Consider the following 19,619-nt stretch of genomic DNA (forward strand, 5'->3'; position numbering starts at 1 on the left):
TTTTCGCGTCCAATTCTTGATTAATACATACGCTCCGGGCTCGACCTGGGACGGACTGACTATAGGAGGGAGGTCGATGTAGGCAGCGCGTACCCGGGAGTGCAAACTTTTCAATGCCCTGGTTAACGACAAAATATAGTTAGTCATTTCTGCCGTCATGTGGTGAAAGTGGACAGTCTTTGGGACTTCCTGGTTCCACGCGGTTTTGAGAGGTCTGCCATATATAATTTCAGCAGGGCTTAACCTTGCTGCACCAGCCGGGGTAGTACGTATTTGGAACAAGGCCACGGGGAGTAATTTGAGCCATGTAGTTCCCGTCTCGGCCTGTAATTTGGCAAGTTTATTTTTCAAGGTCTGATTAGCCCGCTCGACCAGTCCGGCGGCCTGTGGCCTGTAAGCACAATGTAGCTGCTGTTGGATGCCCATTTGAGTGCAGAACTCCTTGTTTACCAGACCCATGAAGTGAGGGCCGTTGTCTGAACTTAATCGGTTTGGAATTCCGTACCTTGGAATAATTTCTCTCATTAAAATTTTTACAACAGTGGAGGCTTTGTTATCCGTAGTCGGATAGGCCTCAATCCACTTACTAAATACATCAACAATAACCAGTACATATTTATAACACTGACACCTTTCTAACTCAATGTAGTCCATCTGGAGGGTCTCAAAGGGACCCGTGGGTAACGGCGTCTTACCCATTTCACAAGGTATGCCTTTTCCCGGGTTATGCTGCTGACAAATGAGGCAGCGACTACTAATACCTTGAGCCAGAGCTTGTAATCTAGGATGCCACCATGTAGCTAATAACGTCTCACTAGTTGCTCTGGCACCACAATGAGTTGCAAAGTGTATACATTCAATAACCCATAATGCTAGCTCATCTGACATACAAGTTTGCTCGGCAGGGGTGACCCATAATTTAGACACACAATCATATGTACAACCGAGCTGTTTCCACAGTCCCTTATCACAGTCAGGAGCGTCCTCCTGTAACTTAATGATGTCTTGGATGGTTGGCATTGGCTTTTCCAAGGGAGACTTGCTTTTATTTGAGCTTTTAGTCTGGCTCATCATTCTAGGCACAACCACTCGTTGTTCCTGGGGCGCTTCCCTAGCTTCCTGGTCTGCGCATCTATTCCCTATATCTACTGGGGTTTGTCCTGCTGTGTGTGCGGAGCACTTTATCACGGAGATCTGTTTTGGTAGCATGAGGGCTTGTAGCAAATCAGATACTAATTTTTGATGAGATATCTGTGTTCCTGCAGAGGTTAGGAACCCTCTGTTTTTCCATAATTGACCGAAATCATGAACTACTCCGAAGGCATATCTCGAGTCTGTATAAACATTAACCTTTAAGTCCTTCCCTAAGATACAAGCTCGTATTAATGCGAACAGTTCTGCTTGTTGGGCGGAATACGGAAGTTCAAAGGCGGCCGACTCCAAAGTATTACTGTCCTGATCTACGATTGCATATCCAGAAAGTCTTTTCCCAAGGGGACTGACGGACGCACTTCCATCTACATACATGGTTGTGTCAGGACTCTGCATTGTGGCATCAGATAGATCCTCCCTGACGGAGGTATCTTCCTTGATTAAAAATAGACAATCATGTCCTGGGTCTGTTTGTTCGAGGGGTGGTTCTGTGAGAAAACATGCTGGGTTGATAGTAGTACAATGCTTAAATTGCAGTTTAGGATTATTCAACAGGTATATCTCGTACTTATTTTGTCGGGCCATGGTGAGGTGCTGTGTTTGTAATTGGCCTAATAATGCAGTTACCGAATGCGAACTGTATACAGTAATATCTTGTTGCAAAGTTAGGTTGGCAGCCGATTGTAGGCTATTATAGGTGGCGGTCAGAATCTGGGTGCATACGGGATGCCCTAGCGCTACCGGATCTAACTTCGAGGAGTAGTAAGCCACCGGCCTATGCTTGTCCCCATGTTTTTGCGTTAGGACAGCAGTCGAACAATCAGTGAGGATAGTGCAGTATAGCTGGAAGGGCCTGTCATACAGGGGTCTCCCCAGTGCTGGGGCTTGTGACAATGCTTCTTTTAGGCTTTCAAATGCTCTTATGGCGACAGGGTCTAGCTGAAACTCGCCCTCCATACTGGTGTATGGTGTTAGTCGTTTGGTTTCTAGAGCGATGTTGGGTATCCATTGTCTACAGTAGTTTACCATCCCCATCCATTGCCTCACTTGTTTTGCACTACGGGGTACGGGGAACTGACAGATTGGCTCAATCCTGCTTCTCTCTAGACTCCGCTTGGTTGCTGAGAGCATGAAGCCGAGGAATTTAACTTTCTGTTGGGCCACTAGTACCTTTGATTGAGAGACTACGTACCCGAGTGAGAATAGGTGATTAAGCAACTGGGCGGTGTCTTCCCGGTTACTTTGTTCGTCAGGGCTAGCTATTAGCAAATCGTCCACGTACTGGACCAGAGCAGAACCATGTTTCAAGGTCAAAGTCTGCAACTGTCCTTGTAGGCACCTGGAGAATAATGTTGGAGAGTTTACAAAGCCTTGCGGCAGTCGGGTCCACATATATTGTTGTCCATTATAAGTAAAAGCAAAGAGGTACTGGCTTGCCGGTTCCAGTGGCAAGGCGAAGAAGGCGTGCTGGAGATCGACTACTGCGAAGATTTTCGCTTGTGCAGGGACCTGGGCCAGAATGTGAGCTGGATTAGGTACTAGTGCATGAAGCGGTTGTACAATAGCATTGATAGATCGTAAGTCCTGTACTAACCTGTACTGGTTTGGCTTTCCTGATTTTGGAACTGCAAGTATGGGCGTGTTGCACGGGGACTGACATTTAATCAGGATTCCTTGTGCCAGTAGTCCCGTGATCAGTTTATCAATGCTGGGTATCGCTTGTTGTTTCAGCGGATACTGTCGTATGGAGGGTAGTACAACATTTTCCTGTAGGGCGATTTGGATGGGAGTTATTTTAACGCATCCTACCTGTGTGGGGTCTTCTATCACACTTGCGGATTGACGTATTCCGGTACCTCATTCCCAACGTGGTGGTGCAACTGTGTCAAGACTACCTTTGGCTCTTGGTATAACAGGATAGCTCAACCGCCTGACAGGGCCTGCTCCTGCCGGTCATCTGGGTTAGCTTGTTCAACTGCCTGTTTTACCATGGGTCCCAGATCTTTCGCACGGTAGGGGGAGATCACTTCCCGGGTGAGGTGTGGGGCTACAGTTAGGGGTTGCTTCCACAATTCCGAGGGAACCTCAACATATTCTGCTTTCCCCTCCGGTCCCGTAACTATGGCTCAGAGAACAACATCCCACTCAGTCCCTTCATAAGCTTGGTAAAAATTCTCCAATTCCTTATCCTTTCCACTTCGATCATAAGCTAGGGTTACATGAGATGGGGGTTCATCTTTTAAGTCCAGAGTCCACCATTGTGGGGTGATAGAGACGTAACATTGTCTTTTAGGGGCCCATGGTTTTACAGTTATTCCTTCGTTCCCACACTCAAGTCTTAGTTGAAATGCACATAACAGGTCTCTGGCCATGAGATTGCAATCCAGCCCATTTGTGATCACGAATTGGTGTTTCAGACTCATTTTGAAATGCTACTTCAACTGGTTCTGATATCGGGTACTGGCACACTTGTCCTTGGAATCCGGACAGGCTTTGTTTCTCCCCGGATTTAGGGAGATTGCGCTCTGATCGGACAGATGACATAGCAGCTCCGGTGTCTACCAGAAACGTATGCCGGCTCCCTTCAATCAGCAGGGATAGAATGGGCTCCTTGTCCGACTGGAACCCGTTCGCCACGAGGTTGGCTAGTCAGTACTGGGGAAACGGATTATTCTGGGAGAAGTCTGTATATCTTCCTCGTCCCCGATTTCCCTGCCAACCTCCCCGTTGTCCTTGCATGTGGCCCCCTCTTCCTTGTCTTCGGGAGGGACATTCCCTGCTCCATTGGCCTTGCTGGCCACAATTAAAACAGGTATCTGACCCTGCTTGCCCCCCTCCTCTTCCTCTATTGCCAAAATTTTGTCTTGGGGGAGCGTAGGGTGGGCCATAATTAGGGACGGTTGGTCCGTTGGGATGGCTGGTATCTCTGTACCCTTGTCTATCAACCCACCCTGGGACGCAGTACTGGGGCTCCGTCTGATATCCTATCACATCTTGGGTGGGCTTTGGCTCTTCCTTTTTTAATCACATACTCAGTCTTGACCTTGACCTGGGGCTGACTCTCCTGACTCTTACTCTCTTTCCAATAATATTTCACTGCCCTGGCCATCTGGCTGGGACTATTCTCTGACCAGTCCATATTGTTAGTCTTAATTGCTTCAGACACTGAGGTTGGTAGACAATTTATCAGGATAGCACAGTATTGCGGCAGTTTGCTCCGTTCCGGCAATTAGCATCTCCTGACTGACTCCGATATACCTCAGAGAATCTCTCTAGGAATTCCTCTGCTCCCTCGCCCTTTCGTGGTTTAGTATCCAACACCTTGGATATATCAATGGGTTTCTGCAGGGTGGTGGTTAAAGCAGTGAGTATGGCGCGTTCACGAGCAGCACTCTGTGCGTGTTGAGCCTCTAATGTGGCATGGTCCTCAAAGCTTAGGTTAACCAAAAACCTTGCGTGTTCGGCGGGAGTCAAGATCTGCTGTACTAACGCCCATAAGTCTCTTGATTCAGCATTATAGACGAGTATAGTAGTCCGGAGGAATTCTACAAACAAGGTGGGGGATTTCTTCCTATCTGGCATCCCGGCTAAGATAGCCATTATCTCGTTAGGTTCCAGGGGTAGAAGATACCTATGGTTCGGGGGTTATCGGCGGCCACTGGAATATTCGCGTTAAAGGCAGGGTTAGGCATTTGTCTCACCGGCAACTGCCGGGGTGTCGGTTTATGTCTGGTGGGTCTCTCGGTATCAGATTCTGATTCCAGGGATGACAAGTCGTCTCCTGAATCTCCACTGTCAATGTCACTATGGTCCCGGCACTCTAAAAAGGACCTTAAAGCCTTGAGGGTACTCGGGCTCTGACTCTCTAGTCTCTGACTTTGAATCATCTGCCTTTGATTGCTCCGTTTTCGTGACCTTGATGGACTGGGTTGGGGTGGGGAGGGTGTCGTCGGGGGCCGATTATTCTTAGTCCTGAGTCGGGTGTAAAAGGCAACAGGGTCGGTATACTGGGGACCCGGTTGTTGGTCTCCCATCTGGACCGGCGGGGGATTATTTACTTGAACCGTGACTGACGGCGGCGGGGAAACGGCACTGGCAGATACTTGGTGTCAGCGCGGGGGTTTGTACAGCTGGTACGGGTGGTGCCACCGGGGGATAAATGTTAACGTACGGGGGGGGAGCGTGGGGAACAACCTGAGCCCTGTGATTCCATTCGTCCAAATCATCATCACCATCTCCCTCTGTCAAGGCAAGGCCAACCATTGGATTACGTAATCCACTCTTATCAGCCTTTCCAGGCTCGCTCATGGTCTTTTCAGGCTCCTGTTTTGAGCGTTTCTCATGAGCGCATTCCTTTTTCAATACCTCTACTGATTTGACTACCCCTCCCCCTGTAAGTGCTATTCCTAATTTTAAGGCATTATCCTGCCAACTTGCTAGCAAGGAAGTTTCTTTCAGTTCCTGACAGTACTGTCTCCATAGGGCAATTAGTTCTTTGGCTGTGGTACCCCTGTTACTTTTCCAAATTAGTTCTTGAGCCTTTTTAGCGGCATCTAGATTCTTAGTTCCTCCTAGTGGCCATTGATCACTTCCTAATTTCTTATTTAATCCTCCCGACAACTGTCTGAGTTGCTTCGCTTTGTCAGGATGTTGTTCACAAAGGGTCTGTAAGGCACTACCCGATTCAGTCGTGGTATCTAAACAGTTGCCCATCTTACTCCCCTTGTGAACTTTACACAGTCGCATTTTAAACTTGTTCAGAGCCTAGGCGGGCCAAGTGAGATACGAGGTCGACGCGTTACCTGACACAAGTGCTTATTTCTAAGTTTACACAGTTCCTAGTTATTCCCTCAGTACATATACTGACCCTCAGTGATATCCGATCACTGACCCTCAGCGATATCTGATCACTGACCCTCAGTGATATCTGATCACTGACCCTCAGTGATATCCAATCACTGACCTAATCACCTATCCCTTCCAGTATTCGCCAGGCTGACCTGGATCTCGGCGGGACACCACACGGGAGTTAGCGATTGGCCGACTCGTCGTCAGACTGGCGGAATCGGAGGAAAACCGAGGCAGTACAAAAATTACTCACATCGGGGGCCCATTTCCTCTCTCTACGTCCGAGACGATTCAACTCTTAGTTCGCGAACTCTCGGTGACTGTCCGTTGAGATCCCACTTCTGACACCAAATGTTAGAACGGATTATTTTACCCTCAGTCTGGTTCAGCAAACACTGAGTCGAATACAACTGGATGAATTCAAACGATTTATTATCCGCGGAGTCTTACTCTGAAATGTCGGCACCGACTCCTGCAAGAGTCTGACGAACCCAACAGAGCAAGCAATTTGCCATACAGAGTGCTACATTATTATACTTGCATTTGAGAAGACATTAACACATCGTACATTCTGAGCCAATCCTGAGCTGTGCACGTATACATTTAATTTGATTTCCTGGCCTGGCAGTTTGAAATAAAGAAGTCACATTTAACTGAATGGGTTACAGTTAAGTAAATATCCTGGTAATGTGCTCACGATCACCTAAACATTATGGTAATGCGTTTGCAATCCTGGTAATGCGTTTTCTGATCGCCTATTGTCTGTATAACTTCTGCACACTGACTTATATTGTTCCTAACAGCAAGGTGTGACATTTGTGGGCGCCAGCCATATTAGCAGCCAAAGATCAGTTTAGCCTTTTTATTTTACTTCTTGCTGCCTTCGCAGTTTCTGGTTTCTATTTCCTTGACCTTGGTATTCTCACATATACATCCATTTTAGGTATTTCCTGGCCTTTATATATCACTTTCACCCTTATTTTTCCTTTGGGGTAGACTTTTTGCCCCGTATACGTCTTCAAGACAATCTCTGTAGCTTTCAAGGGTATATCTGAAAATAGCCGCTTGTAGTCCCTTTGGTTTATTGCTGTTAGGGCTGATCCAGTGTCCAATTCCATTTTCACTTGGACTCCGTCTATCTTGAGTGTAACCCAGATAGTCTGGTGATCCTCCATTTTGGTTACCTTATGTAGTTTCAGACAACCCAGCTCCTTGCTTCCGGAGTCTGTGTCACTTTTCTGTTCGTCTGAACCACTGCCCATCACCTGGTGTACCTTTTTGTACTTCTCCGGTGGAGATTTCTTACTGTTGGTTTTCTTCCCAGACCTGCAGACTCTTGCTATGTGTCCTGCTTTCCCACACTGTCTGCACACTTGGTCCTTGAACCAACAATCCTTCTGGTCATGTGTTGTTCTGCCGCAGCGATAGCACTTCCCTGTTCCATAGGACATTTCATTGGTGCCATATTCTTGCGGTCTCCGTTGTATCTCTGCAGCGCCCCTTGCGGCTGCTTCATGTGATACTGCCATACTGAAAGCCTTGTCCAGCGTAAGATACTTTTCTGATAGAAGCCGTTTCTGGGTTCCTTCACTTTGTAGCCCACACACAAACTTATCCCTTAACGTATCTGCTAGTCCTGCTCCAAACTGGCAGTGTTTCGATAGCTTGCGCAGTTCCATTAGGTACTCAGCATTGCTTTCGTCTTTGTGTTGGTTCCTTTTATGGAACTTAAATCATTCTGCTATCAGCAGCGGTGTGGGGTTTAAGTGGTCCTGTAGGATTTCTACTATGCTTTCGAAATTCTTGTTCACCGGCTTCTCTGGGGTTAATAGATTTCGCAGTAACCCATAAGTTTTTGCACCCATGGAATTTAACAAAACCAGTGCTTTATTAGCATCTGGCACTTCATTCGCCCTGCAGTACATCTCAGTACGTTCCACATATGTCGCCCAATCTTCGACTTCATTGTCGAACGTAGAGATACTGCCACTTTTCAGCATCCCTGGGTGTGATTTAACTGTCAAAAATGGCGTCTCCCGCGCTTCCCCTTCTTCTCCGCTGGCACAAAATGGCGTCTCCCGCGCTTTCCTTCCTTCCCGCGCTCGCCCTTCTTCTCCACTGCGGCTTCTAAAAATGGCTTCTCCCGCACTCTTCCTTCTTCTCTGCGGCTCAATGGCGTCTCCCGTGCTCTCCCTTCTTCTCCCCGCGGGCCCTGTTCAGCCCGTGAGCCCTGGCTGTGCTCTGCGCGTTCTTCTTTTTATTTATTTATTTATTTTTTTATTCGACGCCGCTCGGTCTTGAACCAGGCTGTTTCTTTACCCTCTCTCTCTCCGGTTTGTTTTCCTTTTTCTCAACGCTGCTCGGCTTTCTCTCCGCCGTCGGTCGGCACCAGCCGCCGCTGCCCGGGAAGGGTCTGCGCTGGACCTGTCGTCAGTCTCTTGCTGATCGTCGTGGCTGGGGAACCCGGCCCGGCTCTCCACAGCCTCCCCTGCGATGTTCACTCTCCGCCTGATGCCTGGGCGGTTGCTCGTGGTCGACGCCCGTGTTCCTGGCCTCGACTTTTTTTTTAGTTGCAGGTAGATTCGAATCGACACTCGTCGCCACTGTTAGATCCGTGATTCTGAGGGTATGCTGTTCTTCAATAACCACACGGATGCTGTAACTTAACAATAAACAGGTCTTTACTGGAGGAGGGTAGTCTCAAGACTGGGGGTACAGAGGCATGCGCAAAGCTTATATACAGGTGTGGTCACTGCCAGTACTACAGTATACAGGAGCTGTAAAAGTAGTTTGTCTTAAAGGCACATACACTACACTACCTATCTTTGTGTCATCAGCAAATTTAGCAACCATACCTTCGATCCCTTCATCCAAGTCATTTATATAAATTGTAAAAAGTTGAGGCCCCAGCACTGATTCCTGTGGCACGTCACTTGTTACATCTTGCCAATCAGAAAATGACCCATTTATGCCTACTCTCTGTTTCCTGTTAGCTAGCCAATCTTCTATCCATGCCAATATGTTACCCCCATGAGCTTTTATTTTCCACAATAACCTTTGATGTGGCACCTTTGATGGGGAAAATGCTAGAGTCCATTATAAAAGATGTAATAGCAGAGCACTTGGAAAACAGCGACAGGATCGGACAAAGTCAACATGGATTTACAAAAGTTAAATCGTGCTTGGCTAATCTGCTGGAATTTTTTGAGGATGTAACTGGTAAAATAGATAAGGGAGAACCAGTGGATGTGATGTATTTGGACTTTCAGAAGGCTTTCGATAAGGCCCCGCATAAGAGATTAGCATGTAAAGTTAAGGCACATGGGATTGGGGGCAAGGGATTGACTTGGATAGAGAACTGGTTGGCAGACAGAAAGCAAAGAGTTGGAATAAACGGGTCTTTTTCCGAGTGGCAGGCAGTGACTAGTGGGGTACCGCAGGGATCAGTCCTTGGACCCCAGCTATTCACAATATATATTAATGATCTAGACAAGGGAACTAGATGTAATATCTCCAAATTTGCAGACGACACAAAGCTGGGTGGGCGTGTGTGCTGTGAGGAGGATGCCGAGAAACTCCAGGATGATTTGGACAGGTTGGGTGATTGGGCAAAAGCATGGCAGATGCAATATAACATGGATAAATGGGAGGTTATCCACTTTGGTGGCAAAAACAGGAAGGCAGATTATTATCTGACTGGCAATAGATTGGGAGAAGGGGAAGTGCAACGAGACCTGGGTGTCCTTGTGCACCAGTCGCTGAAGGTAAGCATGCAGGTGCAGCAGGCGGTTAAGAAGGCAAATGGTATGTTGGCCTTCATAGCGAGAGGATTCGAGTACAGGAACAAGGATGTCTTGCTGCAGTTGTACAGGGCCTTGGTGAGACCACATCTTGAATATTGTGTGCAGTTTTGGTCGCCTTATCTGAGGAAGGATGTTCTTGCCATGGAAGGAGTGCAGCGAAGATTCACCAGGCTGGTACCTGGGATGGCAGGAATGACGTATGAGGAGAGATTGGGACGATTGGGCTTGTACTCGCTGCAGTTTAGAAGAATGAGAGGGGATCTCATTGAAACTTATAAAATTCTGACAGGACTGGACAGACTAGATGCAGGAAGGATGTTCCCGATGGTCGGGGGGTCCAGAACCAGGGGTCACAGTCTAAGGATAAGGGGTAGGCCATTTAGGACAGAAATGAGGAGGAATTTCTTCACCCAGAGAGTGGTGAACCTGTGGAATTCTCTACCACAGAAGGCAGTAGAGGCCAATACATTAAATATATTCAAGAAGGAGTTGGATATATTTCTTAAGGCTAAAGGAATCAAGGGGTATGGGGAGAAAGCAGGGACAGGGTACTGAATTTGGATGATCAGCCATGATCGCATTGAATGGCGGAGCAGGCTCGAGGGGCCGAATGGCCTAATCCTGCTCCTATCTTCTATGTTTCTATGTTTCTACCTTATCAAATGCTTTCTGGAAATCTAAGTACAGTACATCCACCGGTTCCCCTTTATCCACAGCACCTGTTACTACCTCAAAGAATTCCAATAAATTGGTTAAACATGATTTCCCTTGCACAAAACCATGTTGACTCTGCCTGATTACTTTGAACTTTTCTAAGTGCCCTGATATAACGTCTTTAATAATAGCTTCTATCATCTTCCCTATGACAGATGTTAAGCTAACTGGCCTGTACTTTCCTGCTTTCTGTCTCCCTCCCTTTTTGAATAAAGGAGTTACATTCACTATTTACCAATCTAATGGAACCTTCCCCGAATCTAGGGAATTTTGGAAAATTAAAACCACGCTTCAACTATCTCACTGGCCACTTCTTTTAAGACCCTAGGATGAAGTCCATCAGGACCCGAGGACTTGTCAGCCTGCAGCTCCAACAATTTGCTCAGTACCACTTCCCTGGTGATTATAATTTTCTTGAGTTCCTCCCTCCCTTCCATTTCCTGATTTGCAGCTATTTCTGGGATGTTACTTGTATCCTCTATAGTGAAGACCGATGCAAAATACCTGTTCCGTTCAACTGCCATCTCCTTATTTTCCATTATTAATTCCCCAGACTCACTTTTTATAGGACCAATGCTCACTTTGTTCAATCTTTTCTTTTTTTAAATATCTATAGAAACTCTTACTATCTGTTTTTATATTTCTAGCTAGCTTTAAAGGGACTGTGTATACTTTAGTTCAAACTCCACTTGCCATTTTACCATTCTGGCCAGGATCTTCTGTGATGTTGGGGAAAAATTTGTAGAGACCAGAAACACTGCTGACATCTATGGGTAGACTGTAAATCTATGTTCAGAGACAAAATGGCACGTCTGATGATAAGTGACATTGGTGGAAAGTCATGTCTAAAAGGTTAAGAACTGGTGCCAATCCTACCCAAATGGTAATATGCTGATAGAGTTAAAATTTCCTGGGTCAGCTAATTTGCATACTTATTCACAGGTCACAGGTGCAGAGTTAAGCAAAGTGGGAGCGGAAAATTAGATATCTGAAAGAAAGAAAGACTTGCATTTATATAGCACCTTTCACAACCAGTGGATATCTCAAAGCACTTTACAGCCAATGAAGTACTTTTTGAAGTGTAGTCACTGTTGTAATGTATGAAACACAGCAAGCTCCCACAAACAACAATGTAATAATGACCAGTTTGATATACCTATCAATTCGTCCAATAAAAGGCGACGAGTTAGGAACGTAACTAAAGGTTTTTATTGACTAAATAACAGAGCCCACCCTCGTGGGTGATCGGGTCCAACAAGGAGGAATACCAGCCAGTCGACTACCTTTATACCTGGGCAGGTAGGTGGAGCCATGGGCGGAGTCGGAGGTGGTCAGCCCAGGTATAACAGCGCGACAAGAGGCGACCTCGTATCGTGATACAACGGTGATAACAATACAACAGTGATAACTATAGTGTAACGATAAAGTGGTTTACCACATTCACCCCTTGTTTAGATTTGAGTCCGGCGGGGTGAAGTGTACTACCAGTTCTGGTATGTCAGTCTGTCCGGAGGCCTCGTAAGCCTCTCCGATCGTCGCAGCGGCGGTGCTGCATTATCCGGTGTTAGTGCTGGTGTCTGCGTGGTCGGCGAAGGCTCGTGGGGTTCCGGCATGCCGTCTACCTGGGCTGGAATTGGGGGGGTGGTGGGGGGGGGTAAAGGTGGTGTCTCCGGAGTGCCCGAGGGTGCGAGGTCTCGTAAGGAGACAGTGTCCTCCCGCCCGTCTGGGTAAGCCACGTAGGCGTACTGGGGGTTGGCGTGCAGGAGGTTCACCCTTTCGACCAGGGGGTCTGTTTTATGGGCCCTCACGTGCTTTCGCAGCAAGACGGGCCCCGGAGAGGTCAGCCAGGTTGGTAGAGTGGTTCCCGTAGTCGACTTCCTGGGGAAAACAAACATTCGTTCATGGGGGGTGGCGTTAACGGCAGTGCAAAGTAGTGACCGGATGGAGTGCAGCGCTGTCGGGAGGACTTCCTGCCAGCGGGAGGTTGGGAGGCCCTTAGACTTTAAGGCTAAGAGGACGGCCTTCCATACCGTCGCGTTCTCTCTTTCCACCTGGCCGTTCCCTTGGGGGTTGTAGCTGGTGGTCCTACTTGCTGCAATACCTCTCGCTAGTAGGAACTGACGGAGTTCCTCGCTCATGAAAGAGGAGCCCCGGTCACTATGTATATAGTTTGGGAACCCGAACAAGGCGAAGAGGTCGTTCAGGCATTTAATGACCGTGGTACTGGTCATGTCTGGGCAGGGGAAGGCAAAGGGGAAACGGGAGTACTCATCAACAATGTTGAGGAAGTACACATTACGGTCAGAGGACGGGAGGGGCCCCTTAAAGTCGATGCTCAGGCGCTCGAAGGGGCGGGTGGCCTTGATCAGGCTTGCTCTGTCCGGCCTAAAGAAGTGCGGTTTGCACTCGGCGCAGGTCTGGCAGTTCCTGGTTATGGTCCTGACCTCCTCGATGGAGTAGGGCAGGTTGCGGGCCTTAATGAAGTGGTAAAGTCTGGTGACCCCGGGGTGGCAGAGGTCGTTGTGGAGGGTCTGAAGTCTATCACTTTGCGCGCTGGCGCATGTAATTCGTGACAGAGCATCGGGGGGTTCGTTCAGCTTACCTGGCCGGTACAAGATATCATAATCGTAGGTGGAGAGCTCGATTCTCCACCTCAAGATCTTGTCATTCTTGATTTTGCCCCTCAGCTTGTTATTAAACATAAAAGCGACCGAACGTTGGTCGGTAAGGAGGGTAAATCGTTTGCCTGCCAGGTAGTGCCTCCAGCGTCGTACCGCCTCCACAATCGCCTGGGCCTCCTTCTCGACCGACGAGTGTCGGATCTCAGGGCCCTGTAGGGTCCTTGAGAAGAAGGCCACCGGTCTCCCCTCCTGGTTAAGGGTGGCGGCTAGGGCGAAGTCGGATGCATCGCTCTCGACTTGGAAGGGGATGGACTCATCCACTGCGTGCATAGTGGCCTTGGCAATGTCTCCCTTAATGAGGGAGAAGGCTGCGCACGCTTCCTCCGTAAGGGGGAAGGATGTGGACTTCATGAGGGGTCTGGCTTTGTCCGCATAATTGGGCACCCATTGGGCATAGTAGGCGAAGAGCCCCAGGGTTCTCTTAAGTGCCTTAGGGCAGTGGGGGAGGGGTAGCTCCATGAGGGGGCGCATTCTTTCGGGGTCGGGGCCGATGAGTCCGTTCTCTACTACACAGCCAAGGATGGCAAGGCGCGAGGTGTTAAACACACATTTCTCCTTATTGTAGGTGAGGTTCAGCCGTTGGGCTGTACGGAGGAATTTCTCCAGATTCACGTCGTGGTCCTGCCGGTCGCGGCCGCAGATGGTGACGTTATCTAGGTAGGGGAATGTGGCCTGCAGTCCGTTCTGGTCAACCATCCGGTCCATCTCCCTTTGGAAGACCGAGACCCCGTTGGTGACACCGAAGGGGACCCTAAGGAAGTGGTATAGGCGCCCATTCGCCTCGAAGGCGGTGTACTGGCGGTCCTCGGGGTGGATAGGGAGTTGGTGGTAGGCCGACTTAAGGTCGATGGTCGAGAATATGCGGTATTGTGCAATCTGATTGACCATGTCAGATATGCGGGGAAGGGGGTATGCGTCCAGCTGGGTGTATCTGTTTATGGTCTGGCTGTAGTCGATGACCAGGCGATTTTTATCGCCGGTCTTAACGACCACGACCTGGGCACGCCAGGGGCTGTTGCTCCCCTCGATGATGCCCTCCTTCAGGAGACGCTGCACCTCAGAGCAAATGAAAGCTCTGTCCCCAGCGCTGTACCGCCTGCTCTTGGTAGCGACGGGTTTGCAGTCGGGGGTGAGGTTAGCGAACAGGGAAGGTGGCGGCACCTTGAGGGTGGATAGGCTGCAGGTGTTACGCGGTGGGCGGTTTAACCTTCGCTGGTTGTCGACTGTGAGTGGGGGGAGGGGTCCACCGTATGCTAGGGTTACACTTTGGAGGTGGGATTGGAAGTCCAGCCCTAGTAGGACGGCAGCGCAGAGCTGGGGGAGGACGAGGAGTTTAAAGTTTTTATACTCTGTACCCTTAACCGACAAGGTCACAGCACAGTAGCCGCTAATGTCCGTGGCGTGGGACCTCGATGCCATCGAGATTCGGTTGCGCGTTGGCAGGACAGGGAGGGAGTAGTGGCTCACCGTGTCTGGGTGGATGAAGCTCTCCGTGCTTCCGCTGTCGAACAGGCAGGTCGTGGCGTGGCCGTTTACTTTGATGTCCATCATCGACTTGGACAGGTGGTGTGGGCGGGCTTGATCCAGAGTGACGGAGGCTAGCGTGTAGGTAAGCGAGTCGTTGTCGTCTGCGGGCGAGGCGGTCGTCGGGTCCGGGGGCCCGGTGGCAGTCGGGCGTGGTGGGTAAAATGGCGTCTCCCACGAGGTAGGACAAAATGGCGGAGAAGATGGCTGCCCCCATAACTCACATGAGGCACTATTGGGGTCGGTTGCCTTGATCAAAGATGGCCGCCCCCATGACTCACGTGTGGGGATACTGGCCTCAGTTGCCGTGAAAGAAGATGGCCGCCCCCACAGTTCGCATGAGGCACTGCTGGCCTCTGAAGATCCGCTCCTGCAGGCCTTAGAGAAATGGCCTTTCTTCCTGCAGGTTGTGCAGGTAGAGTTCCTGGCTGGGCAGCGCGACCTCGGGTGCTTCTCCTGGCCGCAAAAGAAGCAGCCGGCGGCCCGATCGCGGGTGCCCGATGTCGGAGCCGGTACCGGGGGTGGCGGGCCCGGTCGGGTCCGGGACGCCGACGCTGAGGTAGGTCCCGGGGGCGGCGCTGCGAAGGGTATTGCGGTAGGGGTCGGGCCCGAGTCCCAGGGTCGTGAGCAGTACCTGGAAAACGCCTCCTGGTCCTGATGGGCCACCTCCAGGGAGAGAGCGAGGGCTTCAGCTTTGTCCAGGTCGAGGTCTTTAGCTTCAAGCAGTCTTTGCCGTGAGTAGTCGGACCGTAGGCCTTTCACAAAGGCATCGCGGATATTATCTTCCGTATTTTCAACAGCCGTCACCGCTTTAAAGTCACAGTTCCTGCCGAGTGCTCTTAGCGCCCGTAAAAATTCAGCTACAGACTCTCCTGGCTGTTGCGGGCGGGATCTTAGGAGGTGCCTGGTGTACATGTAATTTACCGGGCTGCGGTACTGCTGTTTCAGTAGGTTGATAGCGGCCTCGTACGTAGTCGTGTCCTGTATGAGTGCGTATACTCTCGGGCTCGCTTGGGCGTTCAGAAGTCTTAGTTTGGATCTCTGCGGGGCGCCGGATTCTTCCAGGTAGGATTCGAAGCAGTCCAGCCAGTGTTTGAAGTTGAGGGCTGCGTTTGCTGCCTGTGGGTTTAGATCCAGGTACGGTGGTTTGAGGGCTTGCAGCCAAGCCGGCTGGTGTGGCTGTGCTTCTGGGAGGGCTTCTGGCTGGCCAGTAGTAGACATCTTTAAAATTTAGTCAATAAAATTGATATACCTATCAATTCGTCCAATAAAAGGCGACGAGTTAGGAACGTAACTAAAGGTTTTTATTGACTAAATAACAGAGCCCACCCTCGTGGGTGATCGGGTCCAACAAGGAGGAATACCAGCCAGTCGACTACCTTTATACCTGGGCAGGTAGGTGGAGCCATGGGCGGAGTCGGAGGTGGTCAGCCCAGGTATAACAGCGCGACAAGAGGCGACCTCGTATCGTGATACAACGGTGATAACAATACAACAGTGATAACTATAGTGTAACGATAAAGTGGTTTACCACATTAAGGTGCAGAGTTAAGCAAAGTGGGAGCGGAAAATTAGATATCTGAAAGAAAGAAAGACTTGCATTTATATAGCACCTTTCACAACCAGTGGATATCTCAAAGCACTTTACAGCCAATGAAGTACTTTTTGAAGTGTAGTCACTGTTGTAATGTATGAAACACAGCAAGCTCCCACAAACAACAATGTAATAATGACCAGTTAATCTGTTTAGTGATGTTGATTGAGGGATAAATATTGGCCAGGACACCGGGGATAACTCCCCTGCTCTTCTTCGAAATAGTGCCATGGGATCTTTTACAAGAGAGCAGACGGGGCCTCGGTTTAATGTTTCATTCGAAGGATGGCACCTCCGATAGTGCAGCACTCCCTCAGTACTGCGCTGGAGTGTCAGCCTAGATTTTTGTGCTCAGTCTCTGGAGTGGGACTTGAACCCACAACCTTCTGACTCAGAGGCGAGGGTGCTACCAACTGAACTGAGCCACTGGCTGACTGAAATTTAAAATGATGGGACCAATTAAAGGGAAGTGTCACAATAGGGGACAAAAAGCCTTTATAAAAGTTTAAAAGGCATCTTAACTATTAGCGGCCTTTACCATGTCTGAAGGTGCAGGGGATCAGAAGCGACAGCAACAAATGAAAGGAAACCCATGTGCAGGCTTGAGGTGGTGGCTGATTGGTACCGTCACTTGTGTCAGCTCTATTATGCATGTTAGTATCAGGTATCTTTACAGAAGATGGCACAGCTCTGTATCTGGCTCTCTGCTGACGCAGATCATGTGAAGACACTTCCCCATAGTTATGTAGGTGCAAAAATATATTTAAATGTGGTTGGTAATATCTTGGCAAATGCAGCCACTCAGGTTTCACTGGCTGATGATCACTTTGGCATGCCTTCTTTCATGCAGTGCCGTGTGGAGAATGACATCTGTGATTGGAGAACTTCTGAAGAACTATCCAGCAGAACAGTTAGTCAGGCCGTCATATTTATCTGTGCCATCGAGCCTGCTGTCACAAGCTACCTGCAGCATTGGAACCTCAGCATGCACTAATTATCTGCCAAAGCAAGATATGCTCACCTCTGACTAGAGAGGCAGACGTGTGGGAACTGGCAGCTCAGCACCGAGCACTTCTCATGCAGTCCAACCTGGTGGGCCTCTTCTTTTTTTCCAGCACCTCAGATAGCAGGATTCCCACTGGGTAATGGTGCTGTGGACAACAAAAATGTGATTGGCACAGAGACTTATGGGAATTTGAGTGCCAGGAGAAAACCCCCCCCAGAAATAAATAGGAAAAGCAGGCCAGAATTGGCTTCAAAATTGCTGGATTAATGTGCCTATTCGCCCTTTTAACTTTCCCTTTGCACTCATCTGTGCCTAGAGACCCAAGAAATCCAGTTATATTAGTGTCTGGTAGAAGTGATCTTGATCATATATTATAATGCATCGCCTGCCTGTTTTAAGCAGAGGATTCCTATGTACATTCATTAGGCCCCTGAAAATACGCATCATGCACAAAAGAGGTGTTACAGGTCTGCAACCCTTTTTCTCCTGTCCATAACCCATGAACTATGGCACAGAGGCAGGAGGATGACCACATTTGGTTCTGCCACTGCTGGCACTTTTCATCATAAATACCTAAGTTGTAGTGACTCAGGAGATACTAAGACCATGTCCCTTACTTTACAGAAGCAAAATACTGCAGATGCTGAAAATCAAAACTAAAAACAGAAAATGCAGAAAATACTCAGCAGGTCAGACAGTGACTGTGGAGAGAGAAACAGCGTTAACATTTCAGGTTGATGCCCTTTAATCAGAACTGGAAAAAGTTAGAGATGTAACAGGTTTAAAGCAAGTACAGAGGTAGGGGAAAGGGAGGAAAGAACAAAAGGGAAAGTGATAGGGCGGAAGGCAGGAGCGACAAAAGGGATGATGGTGTAAGGCAAAAGGGGATGCTAATGGGACAAGTTTAAGAAACAAAAGATGGGTCTGGAGGAGGTGTAAATAGGAATAGTAGAATCATTACCAACAGCTGCTGTCCGAAAAATGGGTCAGTGGTTATGATCTGAAATTGTCGAACTCAATGTTGAGCTGTAAAGTGCCGAATCGAAAGATGAGGTGCTGTACCTCCAGCTTACATTGAGTTTCATTGGAACCGTGCAGGAAGCCGAGGACAGAGGGGTCAGAGTGGGAGTGGGGCGGAGAATTAAAATGACAAGCAACCGGAAGCTTGGGGTTATGCTTGCAGACTGAATGGAGGTGTTCTGCAAAGCGGCTACCCAACCTGCAAGGTTTAGAGGGACTGGACCGCCATGGTGAAAAGGAAATGGTTAGGGCCAAGAAACTGTGGCCCTAAAAGTGGCGAAGGTTTTGGAAAAGTTGTGGATGTAGGTGGGAAGAGACTGGGCAAGGGGAGAAAAAGTAGAATTGAGATAGGAAGAAATCAGTTCCATGGAGCAAAAACAGGCTGAAACAATGGGCTGGATTTTGCTAGGGCCGGGGAGGCGGGATTGGAGGCGCGTGGGGGATAAAAATCGCAAAACTGGCGTGCGGGCCCAAACCCGCCTCCATCCCGCCTCCACGCAATTTTCCTAAATTCGTGTCTGCTGGTCCCGACTCCGTCCCGCCTCCAGGAGGCGGGATAGGCCCTTAAGGCCCTTAACAAGCCCTCAATTGGCTCTATAATCCCATTTTCCTAACCACTTGCAAGTTTACTCGTTTTCCCACGTGAAACACGCCTGGTGGGAAACACACATCTGAAACCTGGCGGGAGCACAACTGGCTTGCGGAGTAGCAGCTGCAGCTCAACCATTAAATGGCAGATTTGAACAGGCTTTAATTGCAGGTGGCATAACTTTGCTCTCTCAGGTCTGGGGGATCTTTCAGAAGGCATACCCACAGCTCTGGAAGTTTGCAGCCTGACAACCATCTCCAGTGTGACCTCCTGGGAAACCCCTCTCGCCACCTTCACTGAGCGCTTCCTCAACTGAGGCATGTACCAGAAGCATGGGAGCCATTTTTGTCCTGCCCTTCTGGATATTACATGAGGCCGCCCAACAGCAGCAGCAACAACAGTTGCGCCAAGCTGCTGCTGCCCCACCTGAGGATGCACAGGCCAGAAGGGGCCAGCGCATGGAAGGCCGTTGGCGCAGGAGATACCCCCCAAACAGGGTCTACAGACGCAGGGTCAGCTACCTCAACATGTCTGAGCAGCAGTGCCAAAGGCGGCTCCGACTTTCGCGAGAGATAGTGGCTGACATCTGCGCAATGCTGCAGCAAGACCTGGAGCCCAGAGGAGCAGCTGGACACCCCTTATCAGTGGCCGTCAAAGTCACCATCGCACTCAACTTTTTTGCCTCAGG

At 49.2% G+C, this 19,619-nt stretch overlaps 1 protein-coding gene across 2 annotated transcripts in view; it reads left to right on the top strand.

The window, feature by feature from the left end:
- gabbr2 (gamma-aminobutyric acid (GABA) B receptor, 2) overlaps nt 1-19,619 on the top strand; it is a 1,824,974-nt gene that overhangs the window by 938,118 nt on the left and 867,237 nt on the right. The window lies entirely within an intron of this gene.

This window comes from Somniosus microcephalus, chromosome 5 (assembly GCF_052327205.1).
Source record: "Somniosus microcephalus isolate GS21.2 chromosome 5, FLI_Smic_1.0, whole genome shotgun sequence".
NCBI lineage: Eukaryota > Metazoa > Chordata > Chondrichthyes > Squaliformes > Somniosidae > Somniosus > Somniosus microcephalus.